At 39.8% G+C, this 12,434-nt stretch overlaps 1 non-coding gene and 1 pseudogene across 1 annotated transcript; both read right to left on the minus strand.

Moving 5' to 3' along the window:
• Positions 1–4,516: 4,516 nt before the first annotated feature.
• On the minus strand, positions 4,517–4,623 carry LOC111725184. The gene has a single exon (XR_002773312.1). It is a non-coding gene; the product is annotated as a U6 spliceosomal RNA (small nuclear RNA).
• A 2,317-nt stretch (positions 4,624–6,940) lies between these two features.
• On the minus strand, positions 6,941–8,542 carry LOC100948090 (annotated as a pseudogene).
• Positions 8,543–12,434: the final 3,892 nt, after the last annotated feature.

Genomic DNA, 12,434 nt, shown 5'->3' on the forward strand with positions numbered 1-12,434 from the left:
TTAGTTTATCGTTGGAGGATCTATCCAATATTGCCAAAGGGTGTTAAAAATCTCTATTATGGTGCAGGAAGATATCAAATCATTCATTTTTGCTAGGGTCTCCTTTATAAATTGAGGAGCATACTGGTTGGGCACATAAATGTTGAAAATTGAAATCTCTTCCTATTGAGTGATTCTCCTGACAAATATGAAGTGACCATTTTTATCTTTCCTTACCTTTGTTGGTTTAAAGCCTATTGTATCTGCGAATAAAATTGCAACCCCTGCTTTTTTCTGATTTCCACTTGCCTGAATTATAGAAGTCCATCCCTTCATCCTAAGTCTGTTTTTATCCTTTAAGGTAAAATGAGATTCTTATATGCAGCAGATATCTGGTCTGAGTTTATGTATCCAGTCAGCCAACCTGTGCCTCTTTAGAGGACAATTTTAACCATTCACATTAATTGAGAGAATTGATAAGCCTGTTAGTGTTTTGGGTGTCAAGTTTTTTGAAAGTCCAATGGATGTTTTTTAATCCTTTCAGCACTGTGGATTTTCACTCAAAAGTTTCTAAGTGAGTTTACTTTGGTGGTAGAGCATTGTGCTGGTCATTGTGCAGGATGGGTCTGAGAATATCCTGGAGAGCTGGTTTAGTTATGGCAGATTTCTTCAACATGTGTATGTTATTAAAGTATTTGGTTTCTCCATCACAAGTGAAACTCAGTTTAACGGGATACAGGATCCTGAGCTTAAAGTTGTTTTGTTTTAGGAGATTGAAGGTCAATGGCCATCCTCTTCTGGCATGAAATGTTTCAGCTGAGGAATCTGCAGTCATTCTAATATTCTTCCCTTTGTAGGTTATAATTTTCTTTCATCTGGCTGCTTGCAGAATTTTCTCCTTTACATTAACTTTGGCAAAGTTACTTACAATGTGTCTAGGTCAGCAGTTCTCAACCTGTGGGTCGTGACCCACAGGAACTGTATTAAAGGGCTGTGGCATTAGAAAGGTTGAGAACCACTGGTCTAGTTGATGCTTTATTTGGATTGAGTCATGCTGGGGTTCTGAAACTGTCTGCTATGTGAATTTCTGTATCTCTTGCCCTGCTTGGGAAATTTTCCTCAATTATACCTTGGAGTAGAGCATCATTGCCTTTAGGACCATCCTCTTCTCCTTTAGGAATTCCTATAAGGTGAATGTTTGCTCTTTTGGAGTGGTCCCACAACTCTTACAGGGAATGATCCATTTTTGCTCTCCACTTCTCTGCCTCTTTGAGCATTTGAGAGCATGCAAAAGCTTTGTCTTCAATGTCAGAGATCCTTTCTCCAGACTGCTCCCTTCTGTTACTGAGGGAGTCTATTACATTTCTCAGATCTTTGAATGCTGCAAATTCTTGCCTCAATATGTCAAAATCTTTGGAGTTTTTGTCTTTGAATTCATTAAATTTTTGGAACATCTTTTGAATTACTCCTTGAATTTCTAATTATAACTTTACTTGCATTCTATTAATCTTATTTGCCATCCATATTCTGAATTCAATTTCTGATGTCTCAGCCATTTGTTTATGAATGACATTTTCTGTTGTGCCTCCTTTGTTGTTCCTTGGGGGAGTTGATCTACTCTGATTATTCATGTTGCCAGAGTTTTTCTGCTGATGCTGCCCCATGATTATTTTTCTCAGTTTGGTTAGGGAAGCTGGTAAGGTGAAATTGGATTAAGGGCTCTTGGAGTTGTAATTAGCAGCCCTTTATCAAAGATCTGGGACTGATGACTGTGGCTTTCCCTCTACAGTTTTATAAAGGTCCTGTTTAGTACTAGAGCCTGAGATTCTGGTGACCTGCTTGGTGTGGTGGGGCTAGGTGACTCTGTCTTGTATTCAGCTAGTTGCTAACTGATCCTAGTGAATTAGTGGCTTTGGGCTGAAATCTCAGCTGGGGAGAAATACCAGCAACTAAGACACCCCACCCTCAATGGGCAGCAACTGGAAGAGGAGAATCAGACACTCCCACTACGGCACAACCAGGGCTCAACCTTGGACGGTCCCTGGGTGAAGAGCCTAGCTCAAGAGTTCCAAACCAATTGTCCCAGTCAGCACAATCACAGATCAAGTGGAAGAGTTCAAAAGGTCTCCAGCAACTAGATAGCAGGCATCCACTGGCAGCTCAGGTGTCACTTAGGTTCTCCATGGAGTCAGAAAGGCCCTCCTAGCAAAAGAGTTAGTCCAGGGGAACTGGTGCCTCCTTCCCCATCTTGCACGCACCTCAGCCATGCCTAGTCACTGGTAACCCCATGGAGCTGTGGCCCTATTCCTCCAGTGAGCAAATGCTCTAGGGTTTTGTACCTACCAGAGTCAAAGGGGAGTCAGTGCCTCCTCAGCCCAGCCAGAGTTTGCCAGCAACTGGCAGGGGGAGCTAAAGCCTGACTCCTCTGGTGCTCAATGGAACCCAGGGAGTGCTCCACATGAGTTTCTTCCAAGCCAGAGGTTAACAATGCAGCAAAAGTTTTTCTCCCTCAGAGACCATGCTTCTGCCCCAGCTGTACTACAGGGCGAGGTCTGACTCCCTCTGGCAGTCCACAGAATTGGGGAGGTTTCTCTCTAAAATTTCAGCCTGGTGGGATTGTTCTACTATCACTGATGCTGAATGGCAAGGTGCCTCCACCAAGGGTCCTGAGCTTCCACCTGCCACTGATATACACTTTCCCCCTCTCCCCGTGCCTTGCTCCACTGCTACTTGATTCACTGTTTCAACACAGCTGCTGCTGTGGCCCATCCAATGCCCAGCCCCTAGCAAAGAACTGCGGGCATTCTGGTCTCTGCAGGGGTTGGGCTTCTAGACTGCCAAGAGAAGGGAGAAGGGTGAACAGGGAGTTCAAAATGACAGGGAAAATATTTGTTCAACTTTTATGCCTGGCAAGAGAATGCTTAGGCTCACAGTGAGGTCTCTTTGGAGAAGGAGTCCCAGCCTCCAGTGACTCTCTCCAATGGGGTGAGACAAGACATCTTCAGTTCACTGCTTGCTTATAGAGATCATACAGCAAGCCATTCTCTTGGAGGAAGGGATGGACTTGTGTCCTCTTTGGGATGGGTATTTTTTTTTACCTGAAATTTGCTTCCTTGGAGTTGCAGCTTGCCTCAGCAGGGATGATGTACAGTTATCAATCTTCTCTCTCAGCTCAACTCCCGACCTTCAGCTTTATTGGATTCTTTCTGGCTATTATATGTTCCTCTGGATGGAAGCTTCTGTTGAAAGCTGGCTCCTGTCAGCCATCTTCCCCAGGGAACCCTCTCTAATAGTTCTTTAGTGGGGTCTTTAGTTTTCTTTAGATGTAGGATCATATTGTCTGTGGATAAGGACAATTTGACTTCTTCCTTTCTGATTTAGATGCCTGTTATTTCTTTCTGTTATATGATTTCTCTAGCTAGAACTCGCAATAGTATGTTAAATAACAGTGGTGATAGTGGACATCCTTGTCTCATTCCAGATCTTAGGGGAAAGGCTTTGAGCTTCTTTCCATTCAGTATTATACTAGCTATGGGCCTGTCATGTATGACTTTTTATCATGTTGAGGTATGTTCCTTCTATATCCAGTTTTTTGAGGGTTTTTATCATGAAGGAATGTTGAACTTTATGCCTTTTCTGCATCAATTGAAATGATCATATGGTTATGGTCCTTCATTTGGTTGATATGCTGTGTCACCCTGATAAGTTTGCATATGTTGACCCATTGTTGCATTCTTGGGCTGAATCCCACTTGATCATGATGAATGATCTTTTTTTTTGTTTGTTTTGAGACAGAGTCTCACTATGTCACCCTTGGTAGAGTGATGTGGCATCACAGCTCACAGTAACATCAAACTCTTGGGCCTAAGCAATTCTTATGCCTCAGCCTCCCAAGTAGCTGGGACTACAGGTGCCCACCACAATGCCTGGCTATTTTTTTGTTGCAGTTTTCATTGTTGTTTAGCAGGCCTGGGCTGGTTTGAACTTGCCAGCCTCAGTGTATATGGCTGGCGCTGTAACCAGTGTGCTATGGGCACCAAGCTGATGAATGATCTTTTCAATGTGTTGTTGAATTTAGTTTGATAGTATTTTGTTGTGAATTTTTTCATTTATGTTCATCAGAGATATTGGCCTATAGTTTTTTTTTTAAACCCCTCCCCCCACATCCTCCCACCTTTCCCCTAAGCTATTGCTACTATGCTGATACATAAGATCTATTCTTAATTTGTCATATTGGCAAATGACAGGCACTCCTTCCAAATAGCTTTGATTAAAAACAAAAATCCAACATGATATCATCAATCAATTTTGCATCTAGGTAGAATTTCATTATCACTCTAAAACTAACTCAGTGCATCTGTACAGTGGCCTTAGACTTTCCCCCTAGACTTAATTCAAGATATAATCTGTCTGTTGTTTTCCTAGTAAAAGCCTTGGAGTTAATTATGAGTGATTGACCTATGAATTATTATATATAATACAGTGACTGCATTTTTTTTTTAAGAACTGAAACGTACTTAAAAATAAAACTTCTTACTCCCATCTTTGGCACTCCTCCAAATTGGGTGTCATCGTTGTGCAGGGGCCTTGCTCATGTTCTCTGTATTATTCCAATTTTAGTATATGTGATGCCAAAGCGAGCACTGCACTCCTCTAAACAAGGGTCGAAATACTTAGATTACACAACTGAAAAAAAAAAATACCATCTTCCCAAGCTATGCTAGGCTTTGCATAGCAGCTTTAGGCAGAAAAGAAGATTTTATATTTGTTAATAAAACCTTGCAAATAGGGCTTATTCTAAAAACACTGAAAGACCCTTAAGTCATAGAGTTGCTTAGCTGGTGCCACACTTCTAATTCATAACCAAAAGTTATTTCATAGTTTATACTGAAGAGTTAATTCATGCTCATTTTGTTCCTTTAAAAAATACTATTTGGAAACCATTATTACTCTTATAGACACACACTCTAGTTATAGCTCTTCCTGTAAAAATAAAGGCATAAACATGATTATCTCTATTTCTTTGCTAAGTTCAACTACCAATATACATGTATCAATCTGATTGCTTTGCCAGCTAACTCATGACCTTACAGTATTCTATATACTATCCTGGGTCAATTTTCAGCATACTAAAGTAGGAGCAAGTCTTAAAAGTAAAAAGTATATTAGAGGAAGCATTTCAATCTAGTCTTTAATATGTTCATTATAAATGAAAACTAAAGTGAAGGTAAACTTCCAAGATTTTATGGATTTTAAGAAAGGTAAACCTCTATAAAGCTTACTACTGTCATGTAAGTTATGAATGTACTCAGTGATTTCCTATCAAGACTCAAAATTGGGAGTGCAAGGAAGAAAATAAAGCCATTTTTTATTTGCTCTTTCCCAATTCATCAGAAATATCTATTGTGTGCCCAGAGGGCATAGAGCACTATCCATAGTAAAAAGGCTTTCTACAACACTAAGCTACTTCAAACATTGGCAGACTGCCTCAACTGGATTTAAACTACCCATGAAATATAAACTACTAAGCCATGTATTCTAAATGCATATATTCAAAGCTACCATTTAAAAAATAAATTAGAAAGTAGGGAAACCTTAAAACAAAGGTACAGTCTGTTACCACGCTATTATAAACATTGTGTGTGTGTGTGTATGTGTAAGAGAGAGAGCAGAAATAATCATAATTTAAATAAGATGGTAAAAAATCAGGAAATGTAGATTTTACCAAAAGCACTCCACTGTCCCAAGCTACAATTATAAATAGATTCATTAATATGGTAATTGCCTAGGTTCTGACAAAACCAACCAACCAACTAACCAACAAGAAAATACCCACACAAATATCCACCAAAGCTGTATCTAGAGTAGGTGGCAATAATTAATACATTTCTATGGAAATTGTCTCAGGCCTTCTGTGACTAATAGAGAGCACTAGGAGGAAAAGAAAACACTTAAAGTAAAACAGTCTTCAGCCCTGGTTTTAGCTATCTCTTAAATCAGCATTAAGTTCTTAATATTAGATACAACAGTTTTGGCTTGTCAGACCAGTAGGTCATGTTTTTCCACTGGCCAAAGGCAGCTGAAGAAACAATCGCTTGAACAAACTAATGCTGTGACATGAAGCATCTGACTTCCAAGTCTGAGTTAAAAATGATCAGTGATTATCTAACTGGGCAAAAGGAATGGCTTCCATCATCCAAACGGGCTCATTTCCCCCAACCTCTGAAACGACCAGTAGTTATAATAGCAAAAGAAAGAAAAAAAATTTTTTTTTTTTTTGATTCTTTAGAGTCGACTGTGAAAGAGGTTGGCAATATATTAACAGCAGCAATGGACAAGAAAGGTCAAAATAGTGGATCAAAGAATCTTGCTAGATATTTGTTCATCTTTTTCTGTATTACCCAGAAAACTGTAACTGGCTTATTTGGAAATTTCAGGTATATGTCTTATCTCTTTAGATCCTTCATGGATTTAGAATTCAGGCTACCTTAGGGCTCTATAACCATATAAGAAAGTTTTCTTTCTTTTTTTTAGAGACAGAGTCTCACTTTGTTGCCCTTGGTAGAGTGCTGTGGCATCACAGCTCACAGCAACCTCCAGGTCTTAGGCTTAGGTGATTCTCTTGCCTCAGCCTCCTGAGTAGCTGGGACTACAGGCATCTGCCACAATGCCCAGGTATTTTTTGTTGCAGTTTGGCCAAGGTCGGGTTTGAACCCACCACCCTGGGTATATGGGGCCTGCGCCCTACTCACTGAGCCACAGGCGCTGCCTAAGAAAGCTTTCTTTCTTTCTTTCTTTTTTTTAAATTAAATCATAGCTGTGTGCAACAATGCAATCATGGGGTACAATGTGATATTTTGATATAAAATTTGAGATATTATTATCAAACTGGTTAACATAGCCTTCGTGTCATTTTCTTAGTTGTTATGTCAGGACATCTATATTCTACTTTTAGAAAGATTCACTTGTACCCTAGTAAGATAAACCATAAAGGTGATCCCTCCAATCACTCTTCCTCCACCCACCCACCCCTCCCCTCCCCCTTCCCATATTCTTAGGCTATAACTAGGTTATAGCTTTCATATGAAAGCTATAGAATTAGTTTCATAATAGGGCTGTGTACATTGGATACTTTTTATTCCAATCTTGAGATATTTTGCTTAGAAAAACATTTTCCAGCTCCATCCATGTAAACACGAAGGAGGTAAAGTCTCCATCTTTATTTATGCCTGCATAATATTCCATGGTGTACATATACCACAATTTGTTGATCCATTCGTGGGTCGATGGGCACTAAGAAAGTTTTCTTTATCTAGCGTTGTGGCAGCCCAAACGGACTCCATGTCATTAAGGATGTCAGAACTCAAAGCTTCCTGCAGACTTGGCATCGACTCCTCTCCTTCTATGTTCATTCCATTTCCCTCCAGTGTCCCAAGGTCCACATTTGTCCCAGGAATGGCTTCAAGGTAGTCTGGGGAATGGTTCTGTTGTGATGGCAGGCTGCTTTGGTTAACAGTATCACCTATGTCTATTTCATTAATGCTGTTGAGGAAATCATTTGAAGTTTGAGGGACACTGTAGCTGTTCATGCTTAGTACACTTGTCTATGCTCTCATCTCGAGAGTGACAGGTGCCACTATTAAGAAAAGGATCTGAGCTACTGGTTATCATTTTTCTCAGTTCCTGAGACATCCTGGGATAAGACAATGGATTTTGAGTCCTATCGTCCTGCTCCAATGTTGGCACTGGCTACAGAGAGCTAATTTCTGACATTTTGGAGAATTTGCTATGCTGGGATTGATATTCTGCATTGCCTGCCAAAGCAGTTCTTGTTGTCCCAGTCTCTCTTTCTCCATCTGCAGTTGTTGCAGCCACATCTGCCGCTGCTGGTTGGAGTTGCTGCCACCTGTAATGCCTCCCTGCCGGCTCTGGGGAGCCAGGGGAGGTGGCTGTTTAACTGGAGCACTCTGACTGATTCTCCGGTTCCCAGCTTTATCAAAACAAGGGTTTAGCCAAGGGGTGCTCTTGTTCTTACGGTTTATATAGTAAATTTCTCCCTCCTGAATCATGGCTTGTTCCCATTCATCAGGAAGAGGACCTGGCTCTGTGTCTGTAGCACAGTGGCTACAGCACCAGCCATATACACCAAGCCTGCCAGGTTTAAACCTGGCCTGGGCCAACTAAACAACAATGACAACTACAACAACAACAAAATAGCCGGGTGTTGTGGCAGGCTTCTGTAGTCCCAGCTACTTGGGAGGCTGAGGCAAGAGAATATCTTAAACCCAAGAGTTTGAGTTGCTGTAAGCTGTGACACCAGAGCACTCTACTGAGGGTGACATAGTGAGACTCTGCCTCAAAAATAAAGAAAAAAAAAAAAGAGAACCTGAGGCTGAGTTTGTCATATTCTGCTGCATTGGTGGACTGGTGGGGGCTGCAACATTCAACTGAGAGAGCATGGCCTTCCTGGAGTGATTTAATAAGTATCTCTGACCAGAAGATGTCTTTGCCATCTCCCAGCCTGCTGGCAGAGGTACCTCATCAGGTATCTCAAAAGAAGACTATTGAGGATGTTGAGCTGTGGGTGTGGCTGCTGAGCCACTAGTTTTCTTTTTTTTTGTTGTTGTTGTGTCTTTATTTGGTTTTGGTATCTGGGTGATATAGGCCTCATAGAATGAGTCTGAGAGTATTCCTTCCTCCTTGATTTTTTGAAATAGTTTAAGTAGGATTGGTATTAATTCTTCTTTGAATACTTGGGAGAATTTAACAGTGAAACCATCAGGTCCTGGATTTTTCTTTGATGGGAGACTTAATTATTGTTTCTATCTGTTTTTTTTTTTTTTTCTTTTTCTTTTTCTTTTTGGAGACAGAGTTTTATTGTGTCGCCCTGGGTAGAGTACCATGGTGTCACAGCTCAGAACGACCTCAAACTCTTAGGCTTAAGTGATTCTCTTGCCTCAGCCTCCTAAGTAGCTGGGACTATAGGCACCTACCACAATGCCTGGCTATTTTTTTTTTTGTTGCAGTTGTCATTGTTTAGCTGGCTCAGGCAGGGTTCGAACCTGCTAGCCACAGTGTATGTGGCCCGTGCCCTACCCACTGAGCTACAGGCACTGCCTGTTTCTATTTGTTATTTGTTATTTGTCTGTTCAGGCTTTTTTCTGGTTCAATCTTGGTAGGTTGTGTCCAGGAATTTATTCATTTCTTCTGGGTTTTCCACTTTAGTAGCATATACCTTGTAGTTGGCCATAGTAATCTCCAATGATCTTTTGGATTTCTTCATCATCAGTTGTATTGTTTCCTTTTCATCTCTGATTTTTTATTTGTATTTTCTTAGTTAGCCTGGCTAAAGGTTTGTCAATTTTGTTTATCTTCTCAGAAAACCAAGGTTTCATTTTGTTAACCTTTTGTATTTTTTTATTTCAGTTTTATTTATTTCTGCTATGATTTTTATTATTTCTTCTACTAATTTTGGGTTTGTTCTTGTTTTTTAGTTCTTTATGATGCATCATTAGGTTGTCTATTTGAAACTTTTCTACTTTTTTGATGTAGGCATTTATTGCTGTAAACTTTTTTCTTAGTATAGCTTTGGCTATACCCCATTGGTTTTCATATGTTGTGTTTTCATTCTCATTTGTTTTGAGAAATTTTAAAATTTCCTTCTTAATCACTTCATTGAATCACTGGTCATTTAGGAGCTTATTGTTTTATTTTCATGTATTTGTGTATTTTCCAATATTCCCATTACTATCTATTTCTAGTTTTATTCGATTGTTTTCATAGAAAATACTTGGTATGATTTTAATTATTTTGAGATCTTTTTTTTTCGTGATGACATTTGGTCTGTCCTTGAGGATGATCTTTTGTGTTGAGGAGAAGAACATGTATTCTGTAGCTGTTGGATGAAATGGTCTATAAATCTCTATTAGGTCCATTTACATATGTAATGCAGATTAAGTCCAATATTATTTGATGATTTTCTGTCTGCACTTGATCTTAGCCAAAGGCTGAGAAACAGTGATGATGATTTTCTGTCTGGATGATCTATCCAGTGCTGAAAGTGTAGTGTTGAAATCTCCGATAGCTATTGTATTAGGGTCTATCTTTCTCTTTAGCCCTAATAATATGTGCTTTATATATCTGGGTGCTCCAGTGTTGAGTGCATATACATTTAGAGTTATATTCTCTTGCTGAATTGACCTCTTTGCAATTATATAATGATCTTCTTTGTCTCTCTTTTCTAGTTTTTGTCTTCAAATCTATTTTATCAGAAGTATAGATATTCCTGCTCTTTTTGGTGGACTTCCATTTGCATGGAATATCTTTTTCCATCCTTTTATTTCCAGTCTATTTGTGTCTTTTTAAGTAAAATGGGTTTTTTAAAAATCCATTCAGCCAGTCTGTGTCTTTTGATTGAAGGGTATATTCCATGTATATTCAATGTTATTATTTACAGGTAAAGGCTTACTTCTGCCATATTGTTTGATTTCTCATCATTTTGTAATCCTTCCTTCCTTCCATTCATCTTCCATTGTTAAAAGTGATTTTCTCTGCTAGTGTGTTTTAGTTTCTTGCTTTTGTGTGTGTGTGTATTTTTTTTTTTTTTTTTTTTTTTTGAGCCAGAGCCTCAAGCTTTCCCCCTGGGTAGAGTGCCGTGGCATTACAGCTCACAGCAACCTCCAACTCCTGGGCTCAAGCGAGTCTCTTGCCTCTGCCTCCCAAGTAGCTGGCACCACAGGCGCCCGCCACAACGCCCGGCTATTTTTTGGTTGCAGCCGTCATTGTTGTTTTGGCGGGGCCGGGCTGGGGATTCGAACCCGCCACCTTAGGTGTACGTGGCTGGCGCCTTAGCCGGTTGAGCTATAGGCGCCGAGCCTGATTTTACTTCTTTAAATAAGTCTTCTATCCCTTAGTTTTGCTCGACTCCTTGTTGAACACTCATAATTCTTAGATTTGGTATTTGGAAGTAATTTTCTATGTCTTGTAGGTACTCTTTTTTCTTTTTCCTCTTCTGTCTCATTTCAAATAGCCTGTCCCACAGCTCACACTGATCTTTTCCTCTGTTTGGTTCATGCTGAGGTTGAGAGCTTTTAATGAATTTTTCAGGTCAGCTTGTTTTTCTCAGTTCTAAGATTTCTGTTTGATTTTTAAAAATTGTTTCAATCTCTTTGTTAAATTTTTCACATTATCTTGGAAATCACAAGGTTTCATTAAAACTGTTATTTTAAATTCTTGGTCAGGAGGTTGAGATATTGCCATCTTGTTAGGGTCACTGGTTCCTAGCATTGTCCTTTTGGGGGAGATTATGGTTCCCAGCTTGTTTTTGTTTCTTGTAGATGTGTATCTGTGTCTTTGCATTGAAGAGTTAATTATCCAGGTCTCCTCTATCTGGCTTGCCTTGGTTTTTATTTAAGGATGACTTGCTTAGAAATTCTTTGTAACTTACCTGTTGATTTTCTTTCTTTTTTTCCCCACTAGGCTGCTACCTCCTTTTCAGCACTAGATAGTGCATTGAAGCCCACATTTACATTGGTCCTAGCAAGATTGGAGCACTGTCTATCCCAAATCGGGGAGGTCCCAAGAGGAATATCCTGGTAGAGTGGGAAGGCTGGCTAAGGGTTTGTGCCCGGGGGATTACGGCATGTACCTTCTATAGTGTTGCTTAATAGCCCCTCTAATTTGGTATCTCCTTTGGCTGAATTACAGAGCAGAGCTTCCAGGGCTGGGGATGATAGTCCTGCCTCTTCTTTGTCTCTCTTTGTCCTCAGGGATGTTTCTTCCTTTAGACACTTGTCATACTTCCCATGGGTTGTGGCAGAGACAGGCCTCTTCCCAGGGAACCCAAGAAGATAGGAAAACTGGTTGTCCATTTTGATCTTACTTTTTCTAGTATAGACACTGTGAGTTGGGGGAAATTTTTCACATAAGGGGGCATTGCAGCTATGAAAATATGATTCTCTTACCTTTTGTTCAGATTATTTTTCACTTATAAGTGGCCCTGAAAAGTGATACATTCTCATATTTGAGTTTGGGACATTGCTAGTGATAATCTTGGCTCTATATATTTGTTTTTGTTTTTTTCTCTGTGTGTGTCTAGGGGGAGGGAATGAAATCAGCTTGCTTTTGTGCTACTATATTGTGACTGGAAATCTCCATTTCATGTTCTTTCTTTCTTTCTTTCTTTTTTTTTTTTTTTAAACAAGAGTCTCAAGCTGTTGCCCTGGATAGAGTGCTATGGTGTCACAGCTTACAGCAACCTCAGACTCTTGGGCTTAAGTGATTCTCTTGCCTCAACCTCCCAAGTAGCTGGGACTACAGGTGCCCGCCATAATGCCCAGCTATTTTTTTTTAAATTAAATCATAGCATTAATTAATGCAATCACAGGGTACAATGTGCTGATTTTACCTACAATTTGAAATGCTTTCAACAAACTGGTCAACATAGTCTTCATGGC

Source organism: Otolemur garnettii, unplaced genomic scaffold, assembly GCF_000181295.1.
Source record: "Otolemur garnettii isolate 467f Iridium unplaced genomic scaffold, OtoGar3 scaffold00032, whole genome shotgun sequence".
Taxonomy (NCBI): Eukaryota; Metazoa; Chordata; class Mammalia; order Primates; family Galagidae; genus Otolemur; species Otolemur garnettii.